The 25,663-nt window shown below is 49.1% G+C and overlaps 1 protein-coding gene across 3 annotated transcripts in view; it reads right to left on the bottom strand.

The window, feature by feature from the left end:
- LYST (lysosomal trafficking regulator) overlaps positions 1–25,663 on the bottom strand; it is a 3,752,809-nt gene that overhangs the window by 1,556,849 nt on the left and 2,170,297 nt on the right. The window lies entirely within an intron of this gene.

Raw genomic sequence — 25,663 nt, 5'->3', positions numbered from 1 at the left:
ACCTGCGTAACCTCTACTGGCTCCCAGTCGAGAAAAGAGTACCATTCAAGATACTCACCCACGCCTACAAATGCCTCCACAACACCGGACCGCGGTCACGCAGAGGCTGGGCAGCTAGCATGAACCGGTGGCTGGGCTGGGCCGGACGTGGTTGGGCACCCCTTCCGTAGCCACGAAAGGGACAAACAGCAGACTGGAGTAGACAGGAAGGAGCAGTGAGGCCCAAAGATCTGGCGGTAGCACGAGAATCTTGAAAGCGCTCAAGCGCCAAACCTGCTTTGTTGCCAAAAAGAGGACGGCCATCACAGGGCATGTCCATCAAGGTTGACTGGCCATCTCCCAAAAAGCCAGATGTCCTCACGAGGCGTAGCATCTAAGGTTACCTACGTGCCAATCGTTCTGCCCAGCGAGTCAGTGGTATCTAGTCCAGTCCACAATGACTGGCAAATTTGGCTGCGTCTTGCCATTCGCAATGGTCTGGGAGAGAGAATTGCCTGGCCCTCCTCCAGGCACTCAGGGAGTACCTGCACAACCGTATCCCTGATGGTATGAGAGTAGCGGCCTAAGAGGCACGCGGTATACACCGACCACAGTGTCAAGCGGGAGGAACAGAACATTAAATTCCCAAGGTGGTCCAGCTTCTCGGATTCCATATCTGGAGAAGCAGAAGGGAATGCACCCCTAGAAGAAGAGGCTTGGAACATCAAGCTCCCAGGGGAAGGTTGTTGGGTCAGACACACTGGGTCGGCCTGGGCCAGGCGGTGGCAGCAGGTAACTGTCCTCTCCACAGCAGCACCTGTGCTGGGCTTGGACCAAGTGCCCCGGAGGACATCCGTAAGAGCCTCACTGAATGGCAATAGGGGTCAGCGGAAGAAAAGACAGGCTGAAGCACCTCTGTCAGGAGGTTAGTCCTGACTGCCACCAAAGGGAGCTCAAGGCCAAGGACCTTGGCTGCCCTTCTCAACACCACAGCATAGGATGCTCCCTCCTCCGTAGCCACGGTAGGGGGAGAAAGCAAACCAGTGTCTGGAGAGGTGTCCACACCACTGGCATCACCCAGGTCCTATCGCCAGTCCGGTTCTTCCAGCTGGTCGGTTAAAGGGTTCAGCGACCCCTCCCAGTCCGCATAACCACCATCTGATCGATAGGGAACACCAGGGAAGTACAGAGGAACAAAAGTACCCCCAGGCATCGGTTCCGACGTCAGTCCGGCTCCGTGTCCAACTCAGAGATGAGGATCGGGACGGCGTCGACCGGGGGCACAGCCGTCGCAAGGGAAGGTCGAGTGACATCGACTGGCGTAGATCTAGATCCAGGCCTGGATCTGTGGGGGTCCTTCGGCGCTGGGGTTGCCGGCATCTAAGGCCCAGGACCCCCCGACCCGCTCTGCTCGGCCCAATGGTGCGCCGGTGGAGTCGGGCTGCCCAAAGACGAGGTGTAATGCCTCATACAACTGTCTAATTTGGGCAGGAGATGCTCCTGCTTCGAAAATAGGTTGGAGTGGCGGAGTCGTCTCTGAAGCAGGCACCGGAGACAGAGCCTTCGAGCGACGATGGTCCGAGTCCCGCAACACATCAGCCGACCGACGGGGAGAAGGTGAAGAGTGCCTGTGCTTCTTCGCCTTCTTTTTGTGCTTTGACTTACCCGAGGACCTCGACGACTTGGAGTGCGACAAGACGAGGAATGACGCGGAGCCAACCGCCGGGCCTCCAACAACTTTCAGGACAGCTCCCACAACGTCTTCGGGTGCATGGACATCATACCGTTTAGATTCGCTTTGTGAACTGCCCAGCTGTCCAGAAATCCTCCCTGCAACCTGCTTGTCCCTGAACACAAAGACCATCTTGACACACAGAGCCCGGCTGAACTATCTTCTCTGTACCTAGCTCGCCCGGCTTACGTACAGACGAACCAGCTGTGCTCCCATGGCCCTAAGGCCCTTGTGACCTGATCCCTTGTTTGGAGTCCCCTGGATTTACCTGCAAGTCCCCTTGTGCAGTCTCTTTTGAGGTGGCCCCATTCTCCGAAGCAACTGCTACCAACGACCACAGCACCCTGCTCCTGGCTGAATCCGGGACCTTCCAGACGATCTGCTGGTGAAACATTGTACCTGGCCTTGCTACCCTCCTAAAACCCCGAGAACTAACTGTACGTTTCTATTTACATTATTTTTTTCCATAGACTTTCATAGTGCGTAACAGCGCACAACAGTGAGTTATTTTCCAAACTTTGAAAAATCATAACTAAAAAGGTACTTACCTGTGAACAAGGTTCTTGGTCTTAAAACTTATCTAAAAACCAGTGTTAGTTTTATAAATTGGTCTCATATTTAACTTGAGTATGTGTCTCATTTATTGCCTCTAGGTACAACAAATGCTTAGCACTACCCTCTGATAAGCCAAACTGCTCACCCCACACTACCACACAAAGAGCGTATTATCTACTGTTGCCGCTGTATACCAATCTGGGACCCACTGGATTCTCTGCACAGTGTACTTCATTTTACTATACAATATAGAGAGCCAGATTCCTACATTCATCTTCTCACCTGTGAAGAACACAAACACTGTTTTTCCATCAAAGGGTATTGCTAAGACCGTCTGCTGCAATATCTGGATCTGACAAGGGGAGTGCTTGTCTGTGTTTTGGTGCTTTCGAAGCGATGTCCCTAGTTGACATGGTTCCCTGCTTCAGAGAGAATAGAGTATTGAGAGGCTGACTGGCCAAGCCTATGACATCCCCAATATAAAGTTTTGCACCAGGTTTTATTTCAACCCCCTTTGACATCTTTCATTGCACCATAGCAAAAGACACACAATTGATGGACGGAATGCAGAACAAATCACAACATTCACCCCCAGTCAATAGATCTGGGTTAAATCAATCATTATTTTGCTCACCATTCCACCCCAGTTTAGACCTGGCCATATGCAAATCAGTCTCGACCCTGTGCCTCATGGGAACAGTCCAGCCCGAACTGCCAAGCCAGTCCTCCCTGAACCATGTCACAGGCAGCTTCTCTGGAGGCAGCGTTCATCTTTATCAGCGATCAAGGAGGACACTGTCTACGATTTGAAGATTGAAAGAAGTTTGTGTTCTTCAGCATGAACTGAAGCTGGACTGGAAGCTGTGCAAAAAATGTTTGCCATTGATGTGATCTTGAATGCAAACTGTTTTTTCAATGTTCTTGCCAATGAACAGCAGGTGATTGATGGGCTGGTATATGGCGAGGTCATCAGATTCTAGTACTGGTTTCTTTAGAAGTGGGAGGTTCTGCCTTGCATTAAGAGCTTCTGGGTTGATGCCGTAAGTGATGAAGGCTTTGACAACTGTGGATAGGAGTGAGAATACGTCTCCTGAGAGGCCTCTGGTGAAGGACAAGGGCACGATGTATTCATAGGGGCTGGTTTGAGGGAGTTGGATATGTCAGCAATATTGCGAAAGACTGCAGTTTGAAGGAAGAGCGCCACAGGATGATTTGCAGAGAGCTGTATGAAAAGGCAGAAATATGCTTGCTACTGTCAAGATGCTGGTTGATCTTCTGTATTTTGTCACTGAGAAAGAGGCAGATGGAATTGCACTTGTCCAAGTGTGGGATAGGAGGTATAGATAGGGGGTTGATGCAGTGTTATATTGTCTTGAGGAGCGTTCTGCTTCGGTAAGCAGAATCACTGATGGTATTGGTATAGTACTAACAATCCTCATATAGTGACCTGATGTTATAGATTGTCTGCATGATGTGTTGATGGCTTTCAGTTGCTGAGTCATAGGGAGTTTTGCTTTTCTTCTATTTTCATTCCGCTCTGCAGATGGAGCTCTTTTGAGTATTATGGTGCTAACTGGTTCGACTTGCAAATTTTAGTTGGCGTATGGATGTACATGTGGTTGTCTAGAAATGTGTCTGAGTTATTTATGGTTGTATGCACATCGGATGTGGAGGTGGAAGGGCAAGAGATGTGTTTGAACTGTAGTTTGTCAATAATTAAGTCTTTGATAGGACCAAAGGCTTGTTTTTATCCATTAGGTTGACACAAGTGAGTTGGCTAGACACTGAGCAGCTTGATGGTGAGGTAATTTCTCCAGTCCTGCTGTAGGGGAGTTTTACAGTGTATTGTTGAGAAGACAATGCTGAGGATCTGACAATTGGATGACATGCCATTTGGGTGACATGTACCACGCTGCATGTATTGATAGATTGAGAAGTGGTATCTAGGTTTTTTAAGCTTAAGTTGTCTGGGAGCTCAAGTCACTGAAGAGGGCTGTTAGATCGAAAAGGTGTTGAGGGGGTCCAAACACTGGTCTCTGCATTTTTTTCATGTCCAATAGGTCTGTATATGAGGTGGGAAGTGGCAGACTGAATTGAGAAGAGCGGGAAGTGGCATGTGACAAGCTCTGGGGGGTTAAGTATTTCTTATTTATCTAGGGTACAGAACCAGGAGAAGAACAATTGTTACTTACCTGTAAACAGGTGGTTCTCCAGTATTGGTGTCTTTCATAGATTCACATGCTTGAATATTCCCCGTCGTCGGAGTGGGAGTCCCACGGTAAATAATATAGCAATATATACAGTCATAATATATATATAACTATATATATAAGTAATCATATAAAACAGAGATATAAGTAGGTGATAAACATCAAGAATGTCCCTATATGAAATCTCCATAGAGATACATGAAGAGAGAAAAAAGACATTCGCAGTCTATCTCTATCATTATGTTGGTCCAAACTACAGCCAATCAGGCGTCAGCTCCCCTCTATGAACCTTCTCCTCAGAGCTCCTCACCTCAGATTTTCATCGCACCAGAGTGACTTTAGAGTGTATGAGGAGAAGGGAGCCTCTGAAGGGAGGAGGGAGGTTTGCATGTGAATCTATGAAAGACACCAATACTGGAGAACCACCTGTTTACAGGTAAGTAACAATTGTTCTTCTCCAGTATTGGGGTGTCTTTCATAGATTCACATGCTTGAATATAGAATAGCTAGCAGTAACAATTACCATTGTTTCCATAATCATACGAAAACTGGAATCGTAATGACAATCAACATCCTGATATATGATGTTATTCAAAATCTATACAAGTGCAAATGACACCATTATTCAACGTAAATGGAAACAATATGGAGGAGGGAAGGAAGAGGCTCACCTTATTTAAAAAGATTGCGAAGCACTGCCTGCCCAACTGCAGCATCATCCTCGTTTAAAGTCGCCAAGCAGTAGTGTCTTGTAAAAGTATGTCTGCTCGACCATGTAGCTGCTCTGCAGATTTGATGTAAAGGCACTCCAGCAAATAAGGCGGTTGAGGATAACATTGCTCTAGTGGAGTGAGCCCTCACTGGTGACTGCAAAGGCTTGTTCGCCTTTTGATGGCAGAAGGCGATGGCTGCTGAAACCCAACGTGCAATGGTTGGTTTTGTAACTGGTCGCCCCTTGTGAAACCGTCCATAAGCTATGAAGAGTTGATCAGATTTTCGAAAAGAAGTTGTTCTGCTGATGTAGAACTTTAAACACCGTTTCACATCCAGGGAATGTAACTTTTGCTTTTGCTGTTTGAGGATTAGCAAAGAAAGTCTTTAAGATGACTGGTTCATTCATATGAAAATCTGAAGGCACCTTCGGCAAGAATGTTGGATTAGTGCGTAATACTACAGAATCTGGTTTGAACTGTAGGAAAGGAGGATTTATAGTAAAAGAGTGGATGTCACTGACGCGACGTGAAGACGTTAGTGCTAGAAGAAGAGCCACCTTCCATGTCAGATACTTCAAATCGACTTTATGTATTGGTTCGAACGGTGGTCTCATTAATTGTGCCAACACGATGTTAAGGTGCCACAATGGAGGAGGGCGTCTAACAGGTGGGAATTTACGAAACAACCCTTTGAAGAATTGATGCATTATCCTTGAAGAACAAAGGGAAGTTGAACCATCCTGACGGAAACGAGAAATTGCCGCCAGAAAAACTCTCAAGGTTGCATGAGAAAGTCCGGACTTAGCCAATTGTAAGAAGAACGGTAGCAATTGTTCTGGTGTATAGTGAATTGGATGAACCCCAGTAGATGCACACCAATGGCAGAATCTCCTCCACTTCAACTTGTACGTTTTCACCGTAGAAGGGGCCCTCGCCTGAGCCAAGATGTTTCTACAGTCCTGTGGAATGTCTAGATGGGCAAATTCACAGTGCTCAGGTTCTAAGCTGATAAGCTCAGTGATGAGGGATTCGGATGACAAATTTTCCCCTTGCTCATTGTAAGTAGATCTGCACGGGGATGTAGAAGGATTGGTTCGCATTGGGAAAGTAGGAGTAATTCCGAAAACCATGCCTGTCGAGGCCATCGTGGGGCTATAATAAGTAGATGGCAGGGCTGCCTCCGCATCTTCCACAGAACTCGAGGTACGAGAGGGATTGGGGGAAAAGCGTAGGCAAACAGATTGTACCAGTTCATCAAAAAGGCATTGCCCCGTGACCCTTGATGGGGATGCCAGCTTGCATAATCTCGGCATTTCCGGTTCTCCGGTGTGGCAAAGAGATCCAGCTGTGGACGACCCCATCGTCGAAATATCATCTCTAGAGTTGGCTGATGTAACTCCCATTCGTGGGTCGACGAGGAGGACCTGCTCAGGGAATCCGCTAGGATATTGGATACCCATGGTAGGTGAACCACTGCGATTGTGATGCGATGGTCGAGAGACCAATCCCAGATCGACTGAGCTAGTCGCGACAGTTTCGGAGATTTTGTTCCGCCCTGCTTGTTGATGTAGTGCATGCAGGTCGTATTGTCCGTCTGTATTAGGACTGTTTCTCCTTGGATTAAAGGAAGGAACGACTTGAGAGCTAGAAATATAGCCATGAGTTCCAACCTGTTGATGTGCCAGGTTTTTTGACACATCGTCCACTTCCCCTTTACTGACAAATCCTCCAAATGAGCACCCCATCCTTCTAGAGAGGCGTCTGTTGTTATTGTCATGTCTGGCACTACCGACAGAAATGAAATTCCTTTTGTTAAATTTAATTGTTGTGTCTACCATTTGAGTGCCGAGTCCATACGGTCTGTGACGTTTACAACGTCGTTGAACGACCCAGTAACTTGACGCCATTGGACGTCTAGTTCCTCCTGTATGGGGCGTGTCTTTAATCTGCAATGAGGGATCAAGGCAATGCACGATGACGCCATCCCTATAAATGACTTTAATAGTCTTACTGAAACGGACCTTTTTGATCTTATAAGGGACACCACTCGAAGAATCCTTTGAAGACGGTCTTGGGAGAGCAACGCCTTCGTTGACACTGTATCCAATGTTGCACCTAGAAATTCCCTGTGATGAGAGGGTTGTAAATGGGACTTTATGGCATTTATGGATAGTCCTAAGGAGCGAAACACCTTTGGACAAAGACGTGTATCCCGTAGAAGTTGATTTTCCGATTGTGATTTTAGGAGACAGTCGTCCAGATATGGGAAGATTTGAACACCCTGGAAACGTAGGAAAGCTACCACAGGAGCGAGCACTTTTGTGAACACTCGAGGGGAAGATTGTAGACCGAATGGTAACACCTTGAACTGGAAATCCTTTCGACCTACTCGAAAGCGTAGAAATTTCCGATGTCGATGTAGTATGGGGATATGAAAATATGCATCTTGGAGGTCGATTGTCGCCATGAAATCTCCTTGTGAGAGTAAACGCAAGATCTCGACAAGCGTCAACATACGAAAGGATTATACTTGTTTAGAGCCCTCAGATCTAGTATTGGCCTCCATTCCCCATTCTTCTTGGCGATAAGGAAGAATCGGGAATAAAATCCTTTCCCTCTTTGAGATCTTGGTACCACCTCTATGGTTCCCTTGCGTATTAACAGTTGAACTTGATGAAAAAGTTCTTTGATATGAGCCGGCGGTGGTCCGGTAGGTGGCGTGGGTGGGGGAAATTCGATGAACTCTAACGTGTGACCTTTTTCTACAATGTCCAGAACCCAACAGTCCTTTGTTATGGAGGACCATTGAGAACAGCACAGTGAGATTCGACCTCCAATTTTCTGGGACTGACACAAGTCATTGTCTTTCAGGATTGGAACCTCTGTACGAGGATTTTCCTCTGTAATTCTTGGAAGACTGCTGCCGAGAGGACTGTTGCTGATTGTAGGTATACCGATTGGAACCCTGGTTGTATGGTCGGTATTGATTGCTTCCTCTCCAAAAATTAGAGGAGGTGCCGCGTCCGCGTGCAACCCGAAATGGCTGCTTTCTAAATTGCAATGTACCTAGAGAGCGAGCAGTCTCTGTATCTTTTTTGATTGATTGGAGAGTTTCATCCACATGATCTCCGAATAAAGATTCTCCGTCGTATGCCATATCCAATATTTTTGCCTGCACTTCCTGAAGAAAAGATGTTGAGCGTAATCAACCTTGCCTGCGCAATACCGCAGCTCCAGCGAGTTGACGGAAACCTGTACAAGCGATGTCCACTGCACAGTCGATTATTTCTGCAGATGTACTCTCTCCCTCTTGAAGAAGCTTCACAGCTTCAATCCTTGATGCCTCAGGTAACATTTCAACCAAAGCCGCTATATCCGCCCATATTTGACGGTCGTAACGACCTAAAATGGCTAAGGCATTAGCCGCTCTTACAGTGGTGGAAGCCATTGATGAAAATTTCCGCCCTATGGCATCCAAGCGACGTCCATCACGATCAGGTGGTGCAGTGATTGTAGATGCAGGGTTTCTAGCCCGACGTTGCGCTGCCTGTGTAATTACAGAATCTGGTTTTGACTGACCAGTGAGGCATGCTGGAACTCCTACTGGCGATTTATACTTTTTCTCCAACCTAGGTACCTGTGCCGGAAGGCTATTTGGTGTCTTCACTATCTTTTTGCCTTCATCCCAAATGAATTCGATAATAGGGATTGTATGTGTCTGTTTGAAAGGTTGATTTTTAAAGTCATACAGAAAACAATCCTCTTCTTTATGTTCCGTTGTTAATTTGAACCGTTGGGCTGCTCTATCCATCAACTGGTGAAAACTTGCAATGTTGACAGGTGGTGAGTCTCCAGGTACTACAGGAGAAGGAGATGGTGTTTGGGCATGGTAGTCATCCCACTCCGCCATATCATCATCATCACCATCGCCACCATCATCCAGGATCTCACCATCTTCCTTGTCCTGAGGAACTTCCTCATCACTGTCATGATGAATTAATGTCCGAGCCGATGATTGTCTCAGCGGAACTGAAGGTGTTATAACTGGCACTGGCTCCGACACAAGTGTTGGCACCACTGGAACAGCCGGAACTACAGACTCTTGTGGTGATAAAGGAAAACGCTGATTATAATCATCCAGCATGAGTTGGAGATTTGTAATAAGCAACAATGGTAACGTCGCAGTTTGTCCTTCCGTAAGAATTTCTTCCTGATAAAAGCGTTCCTCGTCCTCACTACTTTCATCCTGGCATTTTATTATTAAATCCGATGGACTGTGTGCTGTTCCGAACGATTCAGGTAAACCTTCTCCTGACTCTTGAGCTGAATCAGTTGCGAACAAAGGTGAAGGAAGTTGGGAATCATCTACAGGTATGACCTCACCTAACATATTCTGTTGACCACTTGGAGGCAATGGCAACAAAGGTACAGCGGCAAAGGACGAAGTAGTCGCTGAACACGCGGAAGAAATATTTGTATTCATTGACTTCTGCACAGAAGTTGTCCTCTTAATCTTTATTTTCACCGACGAGATTGCCGTCGATGGGGTCGAAAGCACAGAGGCCTCTGTCGACATCTTCGTAGACGGAACCGTTGCCGGAACCAGCGTCGACGTAACCAGCGTCGACGGAACCAGCGTCGACGGAACCAGCGTCGACGGAACCAGCGTCGACGGAGCTGTCGTTGACGGAGTCGTCGACGACGGGAACGACGACGATGTCTTCTTTTTCTTCGTCGACGGAGCACTCGTCGACGCATCAATCGACGATGTAAGCGTCGACGAGACAGATTTTGCAGTCTTCGACGACGACGATGGTAGCGTCGACGAGATCTTTTCCTTCTTCGTCGACGACGATGCAATAGGCAACACTGACGACACAGTCTTTATAGTACTGATAATCATGGTCGACGACAACGTCGACGGGACCGCCGTCGACGACTTTGATGCTGACGTCGTCGTCAGAGTCACCGTCGACGAGCAGCAGTGTTATGGTATGGTATTTATATAACCCTTACTACCCCTTTACTTTGTGAATAGGTAGCACGTAATTATTTAGTTGCACGTAATGGTTACACTTAATCTTGATATTTCCGTGTCATTTGTAGTAATTCTCTACCTGCAAATTTGTGAAAATGTTGTGCCAGTTCCATTTGTTATTGATAATTTAATGTATTTTCTTTTATATGCTTCATTCCTTTTTGTGCAAAAACATACTGGTGGTCATCTTTTGATCTAGTTGTCATGTAATACTTACACAGCTTTTCATGGCAATATTTGCGACAATTTATTTTGGTATATAGAGCAGCGTATCATGTCATTTTCTGAAGAGTATAATTTGTATTAAATTGCTCTGAAAGCTTTAGAACTATGGGAAACACTCATGCATTAAAGTACTTTTTGTTCATGCATCGTCTAATATGATTGTAAAACATTACTTATATGAGTTATGTGACAGTCACGCCGGATGCCATGAATGCAATAAGGCATCACAATTCCTTGTTCAGCTGTAGACAGTTTTTTATTAGGATTAAACTGTGCTCCGCTTGTGAATATGTCTTTTTGTTTTGACTTACTTGTGTACATTGTTGGAGGATTAGAGAACATTTCTGTTTTTTCATTTGTGGCCTGCATTGTCCTTAAGAAATGTGAATTTGGTGGTCGCCTATGTTTTTTCTAATTGAAAAATTAAGGCATCACACTGAGCTAAGTTATGAGATTGTGATGTGTATATTGCTACTACATAAAATTCTAAAGTTCCTATCTTGTTGGTGGAGTGGCAGAGAGATGCATGTACCTTGTGTTATAGATCTTCCATTGGTCAAAACATACACTTGCCTGACTTCACTGCTTGAGCCTGCCAGAATACAAAATACTGAAATAGGACCATGAAAAAAAGATCCATTGGACAACATGTGATTTGGGTGTCTGTTGGTGTAGGGAAGAGGTAGGCAATGGTATGCAAGAATTGCACCTGTCCTTTAACATTCCGACTGCAGTGCAAGAGTCACAAGGATCATTAGCACTCTGCCAATCTATTAATATTTTGGCTGCTGCGTTTTCAGCAGAGTTCCCACTTCTCTTCTGTGAATAACAACCCCCCACTAAAGAGGTGCAGTTACCGCAACTAAGGGAGGACGTACTCAATCAGCATGACCCCTCATCGCATGCTGGAGAAACCACAAATTAAGAGCAGGCCTCAAAAAGATTGTCAATCAGCTGGAGCCTTACATTGCTCAAACCTGAGTATACATCAAAAGGGCACCAAGACATGCTGAATAGGGGTAATATTTTGAAACTATTAAGGGCCATTCCCAATCTAGCAGATCTGAAGACAACTTATCTTCTTGCAATAGTTTTTCTTACACCCGATAATCCAGTACTGCCGGAGGCAACGAGGGCTTCATGGAAAACAGCTGCTATCGCTCAAAGAGTATTAAACAAGCACCACACTTTTGAAGCTTGGGGATTCGAACTCTTACCAAAATCCAGCATACCCAGCGCCTTTTCTAAAGCCCAGTCTAAGGCCTGGCCTCAATCGTCGCCCAAGGCTCCCAACCTCCATTCTCCTCAATCAAGGCCTCTCTTCCAGGGTCCTGACCACGTGCCCTTTTGGGAAGAAGCAGCACCTGGAGACATCCTCCAGTATGCTGAGCCAATGACATCATAGCCAAATGGACATAGGTAACAGTCCACAAAAAGGAACGGAGATTTGCCTCTGCTCATGGAACATCAATGGCCTAGCTTCAAAAGCTTCTGACCCAGACTTCCTGCAATACTTCAATACGTTTGATATAATCCTGTTGCAGGAAACATGGCTGACATAACCATTACAAATACACGGGTTCCACTGCTTTGCCATACCAGCTACAAAAGGTGGGGAAACCGGTCATTGCTCAGGTGGGCTGGCAAGCTATAGATCGACAACTACCATATCTACAGCAGCTGCAGTCGGGCCTGGAACAGAAGTTGCTTTAGCAATTAAATTCACTCTCTTTGGCAGGGGCACAAAAAGAGGTAACGATCGTTAACGCATACATTCACCCAAAACGTTTAGCAACTGATATCGGCGAAGCGATGTGGCCAAATAATTATCTACATAGGCAGTACTGAATCATCAAACATTATTCTGTCGGGGGACCTGAATCAATACTTATTTGGATCATCAGATGAAAGTGAAGTAAGATTCTAATCCCCAAATTGCAATATACCAACACAAGGCGACTTCACCCACGGGAAAACAAACAAAATAAACAGAGGTTTTCTCGTGGACTTAGAACACTCCAACCTCAGGGCCCTCAATGGAAGATTTGCAGGTGACATTCCTCCTGTAGCCACTTACTGTACTGCAACAACCTCCTCGATTTTGGATTACACCTTTACCAGTCTCTCGTTGTTCTCATTCATAATTAGTTTTAGAATGGGGGAAAAGGGGACAGCAATCATCGCCCACACAAAATAACTTTAGCCGCAACTGCTCCTTTGGGCATCCAGCCAGACCCACTCTGGGGGCTCCAACTACATGTCAGATTATAAGAGAATTAAATTCACGGCAGATAACATCGAGTCCTTGTCAGAATCGGCATTGAATCTTATACTCTCATACCCGATCAACATGGATTACATTCAAATCTGGGAATGTTTTACCAAGAATCTCAGAGAACTATACGCGTCGCAAATAAAAATGAAGCGCCCTCTGCTATTCGAGCAAGAGAAAAGGCCAACTGCAGCACAAGGTGCGCAGATCAAAAGCCTTAAAATAACTATAAATGGCTCGATAAGATCCCTGCATCATGATCCTGGGAACTTCTTGCTACTCTCCTCTTTGCTACAGCAAAGAACTAACCTAAAAAAGTTTAAATGGGGCATAAACAAAAACCTTGAAGATGACATATGGTCTAAACTCATCCAAAACATAAAACAAAACTACAGCGCCCGTTTCTGGAAAACGGTAAATACAATTATCAACCAACAACATGGGGGAACCTCTTCACACATATTAGAGGAAACCTGGGACAATTATCTGAACACCCACTTCAACTACCTAACAGCGGGCTCCCCTCATTTGGACCAGAGCGGGACAGCTCCAATTGACCGCCACGCGGTTAATCGAATAAACGATAGAGTCTCACATAAATAATTAGACTTAAATCAACTGCTGGAGGAAACATCAGACAGCGCTGCGCATCTGCTAATCAAGCAGCAGATCACAAAGGGAAGATAGGAAGGGGTGCCGGGCCCGAATGGAATTCCACCTGCTCTGTTCAAACAGGGGGTGGCAGAGTGGGCAAGAATACTTCACCTTGTATTCCTGGAAGTGAGACAACGGGGTGTCATCCCTGATTCATGGAAAGGCTCTAGATCGTTCCCATCCACAAAAGTAGCGACAAGGCTTCACCTAAAATTATCGGTTAGTGGCACTAATCGACAACGAGGCCAAATATTTTGCGGGTACATTGTTGGAAGAGCTTACAGCCTGGGCAGATAACAATGAAATAATTCCATTAAATCAGACCGGTATCCGCAACAAACCAGGTACTTCAACGAACATCTTGACATTAAGACGCAGCAATCACGAAGAAAATGCAGCTGCACCTTTGTTTTATCGATGTTAGTGCTGCCTTCGATAACGTTGACAGGTCCAGACTGTGGGCGAAGCTAGCCAGCTGAGGTATCCCAAATGCCCTTTTAAAAATGCTGATGCTCCTACATACAGATACCTGTGTACCGGTGAAACTAGGTACAGGGATGCATCTGACAAGAAAAGTAAAAACAACGAAGGGCCTTAAACAGAGCTGCGTGTTGGCACCTATGTTATTTAATTTTTTCATGGCAGACCTATCACAGCTACTCAACACCAGCAATTCTCACGCGCCCAGGATGGGGGGCACAACTCTGTCCAATCTCCTTTACGCTGACGATGTAATCTTGCTCAGCCACACAGTAGTTGGCTTGCAACATCTTTTTAACAGCATGCAGGATTATGCTGTAGTAAATAATATGTCAATTCACTTAAAGAAAACTAGAACTAAGTGAATTCACAACAAAAGGAAGTGGGAAGCTGGCATCTGGGCGGTACACGAATAGATTCAGCGGGAGCCTGCAAGTACCTAGGTGTCTACATTTACAAAGAAGCATTGTTTGCTTGACACCTAGAAGAGATTAAAAGGAAGGGGCTGGTGCTAGCAATAACCATGAAAAGCTTAACATCTAAATTATCGGGCCCAACATGGAGTCCCCAACTGAATGTAGCACAGGGTAAAATCCTACCCACAATAACTTATGGTACTGAAGCCTTAAGAGGCAGAGATGCTAAATTGCTGGATACAACTTTGGTAAAAGCATATAGAACCAAGTTTAGACTTCCAAAATATACTTCCCCGGCGCACATCAGGGTGGAATTCGGCCTACTGAAGCAATCATGGGCCAGATACGGCGCATACATCAACTGCTGGAATAAGATCAGACTACCGGCCCCTAAAACTTTAAATCAGCTTTTATTGCAAGATCTCCAACAGAGGGGGTATTCTCCTGCAAAAAGCTACCTTCAGGAGGCTTTAGCATGCACTGGAAAGAACTCTTGCCCCTTTGGAACACACAGACCCACCATCTAGCTTTTAAGAAATTTGTTTGGAAATCCTTGAAAAAATTGGCGTTGGTGGAGGACAAAGCAGTCTTTTCAGCAAGATCGCACGCCTGGATGTCTCTGAACAATTACAAGGTCTTAGCCCCCCAAAAATACTTCAATTTGGGCTACCCGGAAGCACAGAAGTTACAATTTTTACAACTTCGCCATGGCTTGATCCCATGCACTCAGATCCTTCCACCATGGAAGAGGGAGCCATCTCTAACATCTTGCAGTCTGTGCAAAAATGGCCAGGGCGATATTATCCATTTATTATGCTCCTGCAAGGAGTTGATACAGAAAAGGAGACAGTTGCTCAAAGTCCTCCTAAACCAAAGGAGAATTCGGTCAAGGAGACAAGCAGTTTTGACATGTTTTGATCCAGCAACACCTCAACTAAACTGTAGACTAGTGAGATTCGTAGATGCAGCTGAGAAAAAAATGCCATCGCACACCTAAACTTCTTCCAGGCTAAGGGGTAGCTCATCAGGTCATCAACTCATGCAGGTGGCCGGATGCTGAAACATTTGGAAATATTGTGTCTATCTATTCAAACTATGATACGAGTTTGCCCCCAATAAGGTCAAGCTGAGAAGCCTCCATATAAGCGCTTGCACTGGTCTTTTAACAATGTCCTTTTTTGGTTAATACCATTGCCCAGACAGAGCAATGAAGTCTGGGCAGAATGCACAACTTATATTGACAGCTATCTGTATGAGGAACAAAGCACTTTTAATCTGATAGCAATTTAACTGTTTTTAAGCTCCTAATGATATATGAATTCTGCAAATGTGCAATTAATATCTTATCATGATTTTATTATTTTACTTGAAATTTGTACAGCAATGGTTTTAAGTAACTATGCAAATGTAATAAATTCAAATTCTTCTGTGAGTACTATGTATTGATTTGTTCCTCTTCTTTCACCCTTTTAATTGGTGGTTTCTAGTTATTGTATCTTGCTACTATTAATTGTCTTGAAATTCATATTTCTCCTCAGGTTTCTGCAGGCTTCCTCCAGGTTAGGTGTTTTTCCTGGTATGCCTCATATTGTGCGTTTTGCTGTTCGCCCTATGTGGGAAGGGTATGCCCAGATGTGGGTCCCGTGCTCACTACGCCACTGGAGTCAAGCTATCCTGGCTGAAGAGGGGTGAAACCCCGAAACCGGTCATAGGATGCTTGATTCTGGTCCAGGGAAGACATGGCTTGGCAGTTCGGGCTGGACTGTTCCCATGAGGCACAGGGTCAAGACTGATTTGCATACGGCCATGTCTGAACTGAACTGGGGTGGCGTGGTGAGCAAAAAAACAATGGATTAAACCCAGATCTGTGACTGGGGGTGAAGAACAAAAGAAACATTAGTTAGTTAGATTCCTCACCTTAGAATATCCCCAGGCGTCAGACTGGATCCGGAAGATTTTTCGTCAGCAATACCCCTTGCGCGTCGCTAGGCGTCGTCTGCGGCTCCGCGTCCGTCGTCGGCGTCGTGCGCCGGGATGACGTCGTAGGAGTACTTAGACGCCGCCCTCGCGCGCTGACGTCAGTTCTTGTACATAGCCTTCCGCGCCAGGAACGCAGAGCCATGCAAAGACCGCCACTGGTGCCAAAAATAAAATCTAGGGGCCTGAAAAGGATAACCTTAACCCTAGATGTCAGTTCGCAGAACGGGGAGGATGGGTAGGTCGGTGAGGAATCTAACTAACTAATGTTTCTTACAGATACCTCGTTACCGAAGGTAAGTAACTTGTTCATCTGAAAGAAACACGTTAGTTAGATTCCTCACCTTAGAATAGATACCCAAGCAATACCATCCCCGGTGGTGGGTCTGCGAACCAAGATCACACCAGAAAGTCCTGGAGGACAGAACGGCCAAAGAAGCCATCCCTCCGGACTTGGCTGTCAAGGCAATAATGCCTGGCAAACGTGTGTAGCGAAGCCCACGTCGCCACCTGACAGATGTCCTGCAAAGGGACTCCCCGTCCCAAGGCAGTAGTAGCCGCCGTGGCCCGAGTAGAATGGGCGCGCAGCCCAACAGGAGGGTCCTTTTTAGCCAAGGAATAGCAAATTTTTATACACAAAACGACCCACCGAGAGATGGTCCGTTTGTGCACAGCTTTCCCCTTCTTAGCGCCCACGTACCCAACAAAAAGCTGGTCGTCCACCCGGAACTGTTTTGTGCGGTCCAGATAAAAGGAGAGCGCACGTTTTGGGTCCAGGCGGTGGAGCCTCTCTTCCTCTTTGGAAGGATGCGGAGGCGGAAAGAAGGTGGGCAAGGTGACAGACTGCCCAAGGTGAAATGGAGTCACCACTTTAGGAAGAAAGGAAGGACGAGGCCGAAGGACAACCTTGTCCGGATGAACAGACAGAAAAGGAGGCTTTGAAGATAAAGCCTGGAGCTCACTCACCCGTCTAGCCGAGGTGATGGCTACCAGAAAAGCAGTCTTAAGAGTCAGAAGACGAAGTGGACAATTGTGAAGAGGCTCGAAGGGAGCGCACATCAAGAATGTCAAGACCAGATTCAAGTCCCACTGAGGCATTACAAAAGGGACAGGAGGGAACGTGTGTGTAATGCCTTTGAGAAAGCGTGTAACCACAGGGGACTTGAAAAGAGAAGGCTGATCAGGAAGCCGCAAGAAGGCGGAGATGGCAGCAAGATAACCTTTCAGGGTGCCCAGGGCAGAGCCCTGCCGGGCCAGAGAAAGAAGAAAGAGGAGAACCTCAGAAAGAGGGGCGGAAAGGGGATCCACAGCCTTTGCTGTGCACCATGCCACAAATTTGTTCCACCGGCAGGCGTATACCGACTTTGTGGAGGGACGCCTGGCTGCCAGAATGATATCACAGACTTCAGGAGGCAAGTCAAATGGCATCAACTGCCGCCGCTCAATCTCCACGCATGGAGGTGGAGGCTGGACAGGTTCGGGTGGAGGACCGTCCCCTGCTGCTGCGACAGAAGATCCTCCCGAAGGGGCAGACGTATCGGGGGATCGGTCAACATACTGAGTAGCTCGGGATACCAGTATCTTCGTGCCCAATCCGGAGCCACCAAGATGACTTGGGCCCGGTCGTGCCTGATCTTCTTCAACACTCTGGGCAGAAGTGGTATAGGCGGAAAGGCGTACAACAGACCGCAACTCCACTCGTGACGAAAAGCGTCGCCGAGCGAGTGCCGCCTTGGAAATTCCAACGCGCAGAACTGCTGACATTGCGCGTTCTCTTCGGTGGCGAATAGATCTAACCAAGGCTCTCCCCACTGCTGAAAGAGACCTTGCGCCACTTCGGAGTTCAGACGCCATTCGTGATCCATCATGCACCGGCGGCTGAGTTCGTCTGCTCTGGCGTTCAGAGAGCCCGCCAGATGTTGAACCACTAGGGTGACGCCCTGGTGTTCCAGCCATGTCCAGAGGCGCAGAGCCTCCTGACAAAGGGTCCACGACCCCACCCCGCCCTGTTTGTTGCAATACCACATGGCGGTGGTGTTGTCCGTGAACACCTGCACGACACTTCCCCTGACAGAGGGAAGGAAGGCTTTCAGTGCAAGCCGGATCGCTCTCAACTCCAACAGGTTGATGTGGAGACGAGACTCCGCCGGAGACCAGAGGCCTCTGATCTCCGCCTCTCCCATATGGCCACCCCATCCCAGGAGGGACGCATCCGTCACTACGACATGCTCCGGTTGGGGAAGGGAGAGGCTCTTGCCCTTCACCCACTCGCGGTCCGTGAGCCACCACTGCAACTGCTGTGCAGTGCCCTCCGAGATCAAGACATGGTCGGACAGGTTGCCGTGATGCTGGGCCCACTGAAACTTCAGGTCCCACTGCAGAGCCCGCATGCGCCGCCTGGCGTGATGCACTAGTAGGATGCAGGAGGCCATCAGCCCCAGAAGCCGCAACACTAGCCTGACCGAAACCCGGGATAGAGGCCGAAAGATGGGAATCAGGGCCTGTATATCCCGGACCCGCTGTTCCGGTGGATGGACCCGGAACTGCGCCGAATCGAGAACCGCTCCGATGAAGAGGAGCTTCTGAGAGGGACTCAGGTGCGACTTCGGCACGTTGATGGAAAACCTCAGCAAATGCAGGAGATCCGCCGTAGTCTGGAGGTGGGAGACGACTGCCTGGGGCGAGCCCGCCTTCAACAACCAGTCGTCGAGATAGGGGAAGACTGGAACCCCTGATCTGCGCAGATGAGCTGCGACTACCGCCATCACTTTCGTGAACACCCGAGGGGCACTGGTGAGGCCGAAGGGGAGCACGGTAAACTGAAAGTGCTCTTGGCCCACCGTGAACCGCAGGTAACGCCGGTGGGCCGGCAGGACGGGGATATGGAAATATGCGTCCTGCAAGTCCAACGCAACCATCCAGTTTCCGGGGTCTAGGGCAGCCAGAACCTGAGCCAACGTTAGCATCTTGAACCTTTCCTTTCGGAGGAAGGCATTGACGTTCCGGAGGTCCAAGATAGGGCGTAGGCCCCCCTTGCCCTTCTTGGGAACCAGGAAGTAGTGGGAATAACAACCACGACCTACTTCTGGACTCGGAACGCGCTCGACGGCCCCCTTGGCCAAGAGAGCCGAAACTTCCTCGCGGAGAAGATTCAAATGATCCCCCGAGATACGGTGGTGCTGCGCTGGCATGGCTGGAGGGGTCGTCTCGAAGGGGAGGGAGTAGCCCCTTCGGACGATCTGCAGCACCCACCTGTCCGATGTTATGGACCGCCAGTGGAGCAGGTGATGGCGAACTCTGCCGCCCACTGGCGTGGCATGGGCCTGAAAGCTCGGACTAGGAAGGCTTTGAGGCGGATGCTGCCGGGGTGGAAGTGGGCTGACCACGTCGGCCTCCATTTCCGCCACGGCGGAAGCCACGTCCGCGACCACGCGCAGGTTGGTTCTGCGGCTGGTGGCTTTGCGGACGTGAGGAGGCGCCCCTTCCTTGGCCACGAAAGGGGCGAAAGGCGGAAGTTTGCGACCGCGGGGCCGAGAGGCCCAAGGACTTGGCCGTAGCCCGGGAGTCCTTAAAGCGGTTCAGCGCACTGTCCGCCTTCTCACCAAACAGGCGAGTGCCATCAAAGGGCATGTCCATGAGGGTGTTCTGGACATCCCCGGAAAATGACGTGGACCGCATCCAGGCGTGGCGGCGGAGCGCCACCGTGGTGGAAATCGCCCGACCTAGCGAGTCCGTGGTGTCAAGCCCACATCTTATGGCGTGCCGTGCTGCATCCCTCCCATCGGCCAAAGCCTGGGTAAGACGCGTCTGGACCTCCTCCGGACACAGGGGCAGCACGTCCTCCACCGTATCCCACAGGGAATGGGAATAACGGTCCAAGAGACAGGCGGTATTTAAGGACCGCAGGCCCAAACTAAGGGACGAGAACAGTTTCTTGCCAAACTGCTCGAGTCTCTTGGAATCCCGGTCCGGCGGAGCGGTCGGGAAGGAGGATTGGGATGTAGAGGCCTGGATAACCAGACTCTCGGGGGTGGGGTGTTGGGACAGGAAACTGGGGTCGCCCGGAGCAGGGCGGTGGCGCCTGGCAACGTTCCTATCCACAGGGGGAACTGTGGAGGGCTTGGACCAGGTGCCCTGCAGAACGTCAGTGAGGGCCTCGTTGAACGGCAGCAGAGGCTCAGTGGAGCTTGCTGAGGTTTGAAGCACCTCAGTGAGGATGTTGGTCCTCACAGCCACGGCAGGCAACTCGAGCCCAAGGGCCTCAGCCGCCTTGCGCAGCACCACAGAAAATGCTGCACCCTCCTCCGAAGCCACGGTCGGAGGAGAAGTGAATCCAGTGTCTGGCGAGGTGTCCAGCCCACTGGCCTCCCCCAGTTCATCTGCCCAGTCCTGTGAAAGCTGTGACTGGACAGCCAGAGGGTCCTCGAACCCCTCCCAGTCGCCCCCTCCTTCCGATTCCTGATAAACAGGAGGAATGATCGGAACCGGACTGTAGAGATGGTAGGTCTCAAGCGGCGTCGGATGCGGCGTCAATCGACGCCGCTGCGGCGCCGGGTCCGGATGAGGGCTAAACTGGGGCGGTATCGGCGCCAACGGCGTCGGCGGCGCCGGAGGTGTAGGCGTGCGCACCGGCGGCGCCGGTGACGGCGTCGGTGGTTCAGTCGCCGGCGCCGGTGGAGGAGTGACTAGGTCAACCGGCGTCGACTGGGGCCCAGGCATGGGCCCCGCGGGGACCTGCGGCGTCGAGACCGGAGTCGTCGACGGCGCCGGGGCCGGAGCCGCCGGCGGGCAAGGTCGCCCAGTCGAGTCCGCGGGGCCCGAAGGCGCGCCAGCGGGCGTCGACGGCGGGGCCAGGCTCCTCATGGCCGAGAGGAAGGCACTGATCTCCGCCGGCGCCGCGTCAGCCCCAGGGACCGGAAGGTATGGGGGCGGACGCGGCACCTGCGGCTCCGGCGGAGCCGCGGGGGTGGAACCACCCTGACCCTCGGCCGAGTCGCGCGACCGGCGAGGGGAGTCCGAAGAGCGGTGTCGCCTCTTGGACTTCTTTGAGTGTTTGGACTTACCCGACGACTTGGAGCCGGACGATCGATGGCGTCGGCTAGGGCTCCGCGAGCGATCCTTGGACCTCCTCCTGGACCGGGATCACGCACGACGCGGAGCCGAGTGGCGAAACTCGAGAAGCTTGCGGGACCGCTCCCGCCTAGCCTTCGAAGTCAGGGCCTGGCAGTCGTTGCACGACTCCGCGTCGTGGTCGGGGCCTAAGCAGAAGAGGCACCGGCGGTGGTGATCGGTCACCGACATCAGTCGATGGCAATCCTCACAAGCCTTGAACCCAGGCATCCTACCGGCACCAGATGTCGATGACAGGGATCAAAAATGATCAAAAAGATTTAGTCAAAAAAGACTAAAAGGGGTAGCTCTCCCGGATCTGCGCTTACTGGCGCGGAAAAAAGAAGAAGAACTGACGTCAGCGCGCGAGGGCGGCGTCTAAGTACTCCGACGACGTCATCCCGGCGCACGACGCCGACGACGGACGCGGAGCCGCAGACGACGCCTAGCGACGCGCAAGGGGTATTGCTGACGAAAAATCTTCCGGATCCAGTCTGACGCCTGGGGATATTCTAAGGTGAGGAATCTAACTAACGTGTTTCTTTCAGATTGTTTTGCCAATGTGCAATATTCCGTCCACAATCTCGTGTGTTATGCCTCATATTGATCACAGTCTATTCTACATGGAAAAAGGCAAAAAGGTAAGCTCACAAATTAAATTTTACCTTTCCACTGCATTCATTATTGTGGTACAGCTACATAAATCAAAGACCAGACCTTTGTAGTGTTCTACCATCCTGTGTTTTGTTTCTCTAATCATGCCTTTTCCCCACGGTCTGCCACTGGCATTTTGTACTTAAAATGTTGTAGGAAGCTGGGTCTCTATATAGTGCACTAAAAAGAAGTACACTGTGTTGAAAGTCCGGTACTCACAGAGGCAATAAATGACACACACTCAAAGAATAAATCTGAGAACACATTAGAAAAATAACACTTCTTTTTTTATATATTTCAAAACCAAAAATTTCGTTCAAAGTTAAGTGCTGTTTCACAGGTAAGTAAAACTTTCAAACCTGTGAGCTGTTACGCACAATGCAAACCTATGGGGGGAAAAGTCTGTGATACATAAAGGTAGGTACGTAGCTGTAACCCAACTAAGGCTTATATCCCCAATACCACACCTTCCATTACCACGTGTTTCTCCACTGTGTGTGTTCATCGACAAACAAAATACTTGAAAACGAAAATCGACCATTATTGCCTCTATAAATTGTAACTATACCTATCCGTGAAAAAACATGCTTAAATAAACGTGATCAAAAACACATGTTTAGCTTGCTGGTATTGTGTATAACATGTATTTTCATAGTGCTTCAGGACATAGCACTTACCAGGATAGCACCCCAAAATGACTACACTCGATGAACTTTGAAGAAATGGGAGTGCGGGCCGTATCTATAATTGTTTTGTATACACAATGTCCTAATGGACCCAGCACCCGAGGATTAAATGAACTTGATTATAATTTGTATTGACATTAATTTATTGAAGAAAATGATTGTCATCCTGAATTGTTTTGTGTTTTTTATCATGTTTATTTAAGCATGTTATTTCACGGATACGTATAGTTAAAATGTATAGAGGCAATAACGGTCGATTTTCGTTTTCAAGTATTTTGTTTATGTCGATGAACACACACAGTGGAGAAACACTTGGTAATGGAAGGTGTGGTATTGGAGATATAAGCCTTAATTGGGTTACAACTACGTAAGAACTTTTTGCAAACCGTGTTAGTGGGAGCATATTATGAATGGGTTTGAACTTGATCGTTGAAGGTAGGAATTGGATACAATATATCTGTGGGAGAAATTAGTAAGTGATAGATTCCTTACCTTAGAATATCCCCAGGCATCAGACTGGATCTAGACAGTTTTGCTAGCAGTACACCTGTGCGTCAGTAGGTGGCGTCCTGCGGCTCCACGTCCGGCGCTAGCGTCGTAAGCGCCGAGATGACGACACGGAGACTACTTAGGCGCCACCCATGTGCGCTGACTAAAGTTCTGTACAAGACTTTCCGCACCAGGAACGCAGAGCCATGCAAGAAACTGACCACTGGTGCCATGAAACTAGGGCCCTGAAGGGGGGATGACCTTAACCCTAAAATCAGTTCGCAGAACGGGGAAGATGGGTGGGGCGGTAAGGAATCTATCTCTAACTAATGTCTCTTACAGATATATCGTTACACAAGTAGTAACATGTGCATCTGAAAGAGAAATGTTAGTGATAGATTCCTTACCTTAGAATAGATACCCCAGCAATACCAACCCCGGTGGAGGGTCTGCGAACAGATCACACCAGAAAGTCACGGAGAACAAAACGGCCAAAGAAGCCTTCTCTCCGGACCGGACTGCCAAGGCAGTAATGCTTGGTAAATGTGTGCAGCAAGGCCCACGTAGCTGCCTGACAAATGTCCTGCAAGGGAATGCCGCGTCCCAAGGCAGTAGTGGCTGCAGTTGCCCTGGTCGAATGGGCACGCAGCCCCACAGGAGGATCCTTCATAGCCAAGAACTAACATGTTTTGATGCACAGAACGACCCACCGCGAGATGGTCCGTTTGTGCACAGCCCGACCTTTTTTGGTGCCCACGTAGCCAACAAAGAGCTGGTCATCCACCCGGAACTGCTGCATACGCTTCAGATAGAATGCGAGCGCACGTTTTGGGTTCAGACGGTGGAGCCTTGCCTCCTCCCTTGAAGGATGCGGAGGCGGAAAGAAGGTGCGCAGTGATGGTCTGCCCGATGTGGAAGAGCGTGACAACCGTTGGCAAGAAAGAAGGACGGGTCCGTAAAACCACCTTGTCCGGATGAACAGAAAGGAAAGGAGGCTTGGAAGAAAGAGCCTGGACCTCACTCACTCTTCTGGCAGAGGTGATAGCTACCAGCAAAGCCGTCTTGAGAGTGAGAGGACAGTTATGAAGGGGCTCGAATGGAGCGCACATCAGATATGTCAAGACAAGGTTTAAGTCCCACTGAGGCATTAGGAACGGCACCGGAGGAAACACGTGCGTAATGCCTTTCAGGAAACAGTTAACAACCGGGGCTTAAAAATCTGGATCTGGAAGCCGTAAAAAGGCCGAAAGATAACCTTTGATAGTGCCCAGAGCAGAGCCCTGCTGGGCCAAAGAAAGAAGGAACAGAAGGACTTCAGAAAGAGGGGCAGAAAGGGGATCCACAGCCTTAGCTGTGCACCATGCCACCAATTTGTTACACCTGCAGGCATATACCGTTTTAGTGGAGGGACGCCTGGCTGCCAGAATGACATCACAGACTTCGGGAGGAAGATGAAAAGCTGTCAACTGTCGCCGCTCAATCTCCACGCATAGAGTTGGAGGTTGGACAGGTTCAGGTGGAGGACCGTCCCCAGCTGCTGCGACAACATCCTCCCGAAGAGGCAGTCGGATCGGGGGATCGATCGCCATGCTGAGTAGCTCGGGATAACAGTATCTTCATGCCCAATCCGGAGCTACAAGAAAGACTTGGGCCAGGTTGCGCCGAATCTTCTTCAGCACTCTGGGCAGAAGTGGTATAGGCGGAAATGCGTACTACAGACCGCAACTCCAGTCGTGACGAAAAGCGTCGCCGAGCGAGTGTCGCCTTGGAAATTCCAACGCGCAGAACTGATGACATTGAGAGTTCTCTTCGGTGGCGAATAGATCTAACCAAGGCTCTTCCCACTGCTGAAAGAGACCTTGCACCATGTCCAAGTTCAGACGCCATTCTTAATCCGTCAAGAAAATATGCGTCCTTCAAGTCCAACGCTACCATCCAGTCTCCCGGGTCCAGGGCAGACAAGACCTGAGCCAGAGTCAGCATTTTGAACTTCTCCTTCCGGAGGAAGCGGTTGACGTCCTGGAGGCCCAAGATGGGACGCAGACCCCCTTTGTCCTTCTTGGGGACCAGAAAAAAGTGGGAATAACAACCACTCCCTACTCCTGGCCCAGGAACGCACTCGATGGCCCCATTGGCCAAGAGGGCCGCAACATCCTGCTGGAGAGTCGCCAAGTGATCCCCTGACATGCGGTGGTACCGAGGTGGCATGGCTGGAGGGGTGGACTGAAAGGGAAGGGAGTAACCCTTGTGGATGATCTGCCACACCCACTTGTCCGATATGATAGCGTGCCAGTGGGGGAGGTGATGGCGAATCCTGCCACCCACTGGCGTGGGGTGCTCCACAAAGCTCGGATTAGGAAGGTTCGGAGGTAGAAGCAGCGATGACGGAGGTAGACTGTCCCCCGCGCTGATTCCAAGAGCCGCCCCTGCGGAAGCCGCGTCCGCAGCCACGCTGAGGCTGGTTCTGCACAGGC

This window comes from Triturus cristatus, chromosome 6 (genome assembly GCF_964204655.1).
Source record: "Triturus cristatus chromosome 6, aTriCri1.1, whole genome shotgun sequence".
Taxonomy (NCBI): domain Eukaryota; kingdom Metazoa; phylum Chordata; class Amphibia; order Caudata; family Salamandridae; genus Triturus; species Triturus cristatus.
The sequence above is the reverse complement of the archived record's forward strand: the minus strand, read 5'-3'. Positions and strand labels throughout refer to the sequence as shown.